Genomic DNA, 5637 nt, shown 5'->3' on the forward strand with positions numbered 1-5637 from the left:
AGTGAGTGTTTAAACTTCTAAATCGGTGTCACTGCATTCCTACAAATGAAAACCAGGACAGTGTGTCAGACAGGAGAATTAAAAATGTATTACTGAAAGTGAAGTATATGACAGTATTGTTAATTTGTTAAATTACACAGCTGTTAAAAGGAGTGACTCAGAATCAGTCAATCAATTAGGCAGCATAGGGGGCATCATTTGTGAAAGTTAAGGGGATGTGCACTCCAGACACCAAGGGACATTGTTTATGTAACTTAAGCATGCATGCTCTAGAATCCAAACCCCCCCCCCCCCCCCACTGTTTTGATAACTCCAAGGGTGACCAGGTACTTCAAGTCTAATAGTACTAAATTCACGCTATGGACAATGAAGGGTGCCATTTATGTAACTCAAGGGGCACCGGCTGCAGAACTATCTGCCCTCCCTGTCTGCACTATGGACACTGAGGGGCGCCGTTTTGGTAACTCAAAGGACACCTTGGAAAAAATTGACCCTAACCCAAACACTAAGCTTAGGGCTTCATAGGGCTTTGGCCGGCACTAGAGCAACTTGATGGACAGTAATTAATGCTGCCACATATTAGCTTCAGGGGTTTAAATCCTGACCTAGGCACTTCTAAGTTTTCAGTTTATTTCCAGGTTCCTTTCAACCATTTTCCAGTATATAAAGATTTCATCATAAGTTGATTGTAGGATAGGGTGTGAGTTTATAGATAACTGTGCCTTATGATGAATTAGTGCCACTTCTGGTGTTTGCTCTTGCCTTGCCACCCTAGACTTTGGCATTCACAGCCTTGCATTGGATTAAGGAAGTTTAGAAAAAAATGCTTAACTTCTCATTGGTTTATTTGACTCAACAACTTTGGCTTTAGAAGTATTGTGGATAATTTTCTACTCATGGATTACATTCATTATAAGTTTTTTTTTGGTTCATGCACAAAATATTTAATCTGACCATTTTCTATTCCACTTCCAGGTTCATATCAGTAGCTCTTGGCACAACAACTAACCCTAGACAGGTGCCAGTCTTCCCACTCACACTAGGCCAGTTTAAAGTTGCCTATTAGCTGACCCTGCTCTCTGATGAGATGTAGGTGACTTATACAAACTCACAAGCTTAACTTGTGATTTGCGCCCTTGACTGAGAGAAAAGTGCAGATTGCTCTTGTCTTTGGACAATTTTGAGTCTAAGTAAACAACTGAATTATTAAACCTGCATACAGTTCAATTGGGAAGGGTCTGGGTGCCAGGCTTGTTTGGGTTCATTTAAGTGATTTAAATCCCAGCTTTCGCCATTAGAGGGCGGTATTTACCTATAGTTTATTTTCTGTGCCATTCACAAAAAATTAATTTGGATTGGCGCCGTTTTTGACCTGCAACTAATCTAACAATTTATTTTCAAATTTAACCGTAAAGTAGATGATTAAACAATTTTAAAAAGGTCTTGACGTTTTTGTGGATTGCAAAATATATTTTGAAAGTGAATAATGCAAATATGAGAGGGAATTCATACATTCAGTAGCTTCTACTGATATGTTTTATTCATACGGTATCTCTGCAGGGCTTGTTTATGCAAATATATGCATGACAGGAACCAATCATATTTTCTGCCTACTGTGCCTTGAAAGCTCAGACTAATATTTATATGATATAATGCATAAATCACAATATGCATAAAGTTATATATTGTAGTAGAGGTTAAAAACAGTACATGTAGAAAGGTTTAACATACTTACTAAAATATGGTATAGTATTTTTTTCTTATGATGTGTGTCATGTTTAGCAATTTATGTCAAAAAATATATTTCTACATTTCAGGTCATTTTTAACAAGACAGAAGTATATTCTTCTGGGGATAGCAAAGTGTTTAGCATCATAGCTCTGGAGACTTCTGTTCCAGCCCCAGCCTGTCTGTGTAGAGTTTGCCTGTTCTTTCTATGTCCTCCTATGGCTTCTCTGGCAACTTTCTTTTTTCTCACAAATTCCATAAACATGTGACCTGGCCATTTAATCCAACTCCCTGAATAGTTTAATGCTAACATGTTTGCAAATGTATACTTCTGAGTATTGGACGTAAGCCAGCATCATTCCCACTGTAGTCTAAGTAAAGCATCTCCACACTCTGAGACATTTTTGATGATTCTGGTCTTCACACATTTGAGTCCTTAAGGTCCATCTATGACATTCTTTCTTTATTGTTCTTTTTTATCTCTAGCTTAGATCGGTCCTTAAAAGGCCTTTAAAATCACATTATCTTTTAACTTTTCATGAACCACTTAATAAAATTACACACCTCAATATCACAGTCCACAAAGCCAGTATCAGCCCTATATTCACTTTTTCAAGATGTCAGACATCATACTTTGCCTACTTGGTCTATTTGGTTCTATTCACAACCTCTCCTCTCCAATGGTCTATTTTTAAAAAAAAAACTACTATGTCTTCTACCCTGTGTCTATGAGGGAGTTCCTGTTTGTGTTTTGGTTTCCTCCCACAGTCCATGCAGGTTAGGTGGATTGGCATTGTTAAACTGGCCCTAGAGTATGTGTATGTGTATGTGAGTGTGTTCACCCTGTGATGCACTGACACCCTTTCCAGGATTTTGTTCCTGCCTTGTGCCCTACGCTTGCAGGAATAAGTTCCAGCACCCTGCGACCCTGCTCAGGATTAAATGGGCTTGGAAATTGCTATGGCATGTTATGGTACTATCTCCTCTAGAAACCCTAATCTCCAAAATATTCAGTTTAAGTTTGTACACAGATTGTATTCTACCTCACATAAATGGCTTATTATCAGCTTTGTCATAAACCCTTCATGACAATTGTGTCAATCTAGGGCAGTACGCACTTTTCTTCACTTGTTTTGGAAATGTTTCATCATAGCTACTTTTGGGTCCAAGGTTACCTCTTTTCTGTCTTCTATTCTTGTTATTAATATTCCTGTCTTTCCTCATCACTTTCTTCTGCTTGATCTTTCCTCCCTCTTACTGAATCTTCTCCAACAGAGTTTATTCTCCTATTCCTCTCTTGCTCCAAAACTTTATCATTCTCTGCATGGAAGCCTCTTTTCTTAATTTAACCCTATTGGCGCTATCAGCAGCAAGGACTAATGGAGCATCCAGGGTTAACATTAGCAAGTGTGAAAATCATTCAGAACCATGTTTCAGGTGGTCCACCCTGCTGATCAAGAAAGTCCTCCTAGATCCCTGGGGACCAGTTGACTTCTGTTGCTTGACATTAACATACAACACAATAGATGTATTAGTTTGAAGGGATGGGGAATGGGGTGGTGGTATTAGTAGAAAGGTGCTGAAGGAAGGTAGTAGTTTCATTATATAATTTTTTTGTGCACATGTCTGCATTTGGTTGTTTTACCCATTTATTAAATAACTGATCACACAAAAAGAAAAAAATTGCAATTCAGCTATTTTCTTCCCGCATTGTAGCATTTCCACCCCAGATTAGAACCTAGACCTCTCCTGCCTTGTAATAGTTGGCTTCAGTAAGTGAATGTCAAATGGCAATTCTGAATTAACCCTGTATGGGTAAATTTGTTTTTCAATGCAATATGATCTCCACAGCCAGTGCCTATCTATACCTAAACTCTGCCAGGGTAGGCTGCAGCACCTCTGCAAGAATTGTGGGTTCATAAAACAGAAACACATATGACTGCTGAGGGCAAAGTCCCAAGAGACAGACACATAAGAAAATAACTATACTACTCACAGTAAGTCATTAGATGTTAAAATAGCCTGACATATGATAAAACGTATCGGAATAAGCAGGGTCAGAAAATGAGTGAATTAAATGATAAGTAATACCCAGTTCTCCCCAGCAGAGGTCAGCAGGCAACATGCCTAACTCATTTTTACCTCTATGCTAATAATTCTGTGATGTGGGGTTTTTGTAGGTATTTATAGTCCAGGATCAGAAGTCCCATAAAGCATAGGATGATGTGGTGGTGTTCCAATAATTCTGGAAGAGAACACTTTAAAAATTGAGATGCTAGAGTATGCTGATAGAAAGAATACATGAATTTATGGATAAAGATCAGCAGAAAGGTTTGGGGGGAGGTGGGATTTAGATTATAAATGCTGTTGTGCTAAAGTGGAAGTTTTAGCACAGATCTTTCTGAATGGCCTTGGTAATCTCATTAAAGATCTTGGCCAACTGAAATTTATATGTTCAATTTCAGATCTTCCTATCACCAGGGAGCCAAGAGTTAAGTCATACTGACGTGTTTATGGCTTATTTTATTTTTCTGTCACTACACAGGAACTGATATCCAGTGAGGGCATTAAAAATGAAAAAGATGCCTCCAAATGAAACAGAGGCAATAAACATCATCTTTACTCTGTCCCTGTAAGATGCTGCAGCCTGATTTCTTCCTCAGATGAAGAGTGATTGGCTGTTTCCAGGAATGACTATACAAGCTGTTGATTAAGTGAAGATGCAAAAAGTGCTACTCATCACAAAGTGACATTGTGTAACTGGGTCTCAACAAAAGTGCTGCTAGTATTTATAATACATCTGTTACGTTTTGAGATCAAACAGCATTTATTAAAGATAAATTGTTACACAATTACTTCTGTTGACAGATATGATAGCAGGATTCAAGTCAACACAGAGATACAGAAAACAAATCAGAATGGATCAGTGTCTCTCTGCAGCTCTATTCAAGTGAGGCCTAACAAGGCACGCTCTAGTGTGAAGATACAGGTCACCTCGATGTAACAATAGGTTTTTGAGAAAAGGGAAAGTGTACTACTATATCAGGATCAAATCTTATGCAAATATACTTAACAGTAAGCTCCAACAGGATCTGTGCACATAAAACTGGAATTTAGGAGGGTCAGCTCTTATAAATCACTAAAATGCAATAGCATCAAATTACTTGGGCAAATGCTGAAACTAAAGATCTGAAAGTGGTGGCCATGTGTTTAAATTACAGAGTACTAAGACCTGTTAGGATACGATTCCATGAAAGCATATTGGACCGTAAAACTTCTATTCAACTTAGTATTAAAATTAACATTCTTCAACTTACTTGATTTAATTTGGTTTGCTGGAGCAGAGTCCTAGTCAATTACAGAGTTCACACTCACACACACACAGGGAAAAATTAAAATTATAAATTAACCTAACCCACACATGGGGTACCTACAGGAAAATCTAGACACATGAAGATAAAGCAAACTTCACAAAGTTGACAACCAGGCATGGAATTCTAACCTAGAATGTTGCATCCAAAAGGCTGCTGCATTGAAGTTAAGCAAACAAAATTTATCTAGACTACATTCTGTGTTAGAACTGGAAACTATGAGATGTAACAGCTTACAGTTAGTAGAAAAGCAAAGATTACTGGGGTTGAATACAATTTAATTGTTTAGTGTCAGACACGCATGACTAGAGAGTAGCCTCAAGCCTGTGACTTTAATGATAATATCACCTTAGAACGTGAGAGTGACCTTCTCCTCCTCTATTACCTCCAGGAACAATCCTCCATAGGATTTCTGATGTCACTTCCTCAGACACCAAATCAGAAATCTTTCCCATTCAGCCTCAGATGAGATATAAAATAAGATGAAGCCAGATGTCAGCATTCATTTGTGGAACCCACATCAAAGTATGTGATTCAA

Source organism: Erpetoichthys calabaricus, chromosome 8 (assembly GCF_900747795.2).
Source record: "Erpetoichthys calabaricus chromosome 8, fErpCal1.3, whole genome shotgun sequence".
NCBI lineage: Eukaryota > Metazoa > Chordata > Cladistia > Polypteriformes > Polypteridae > Erpetoichthys > Erpetoichthys calabaricus.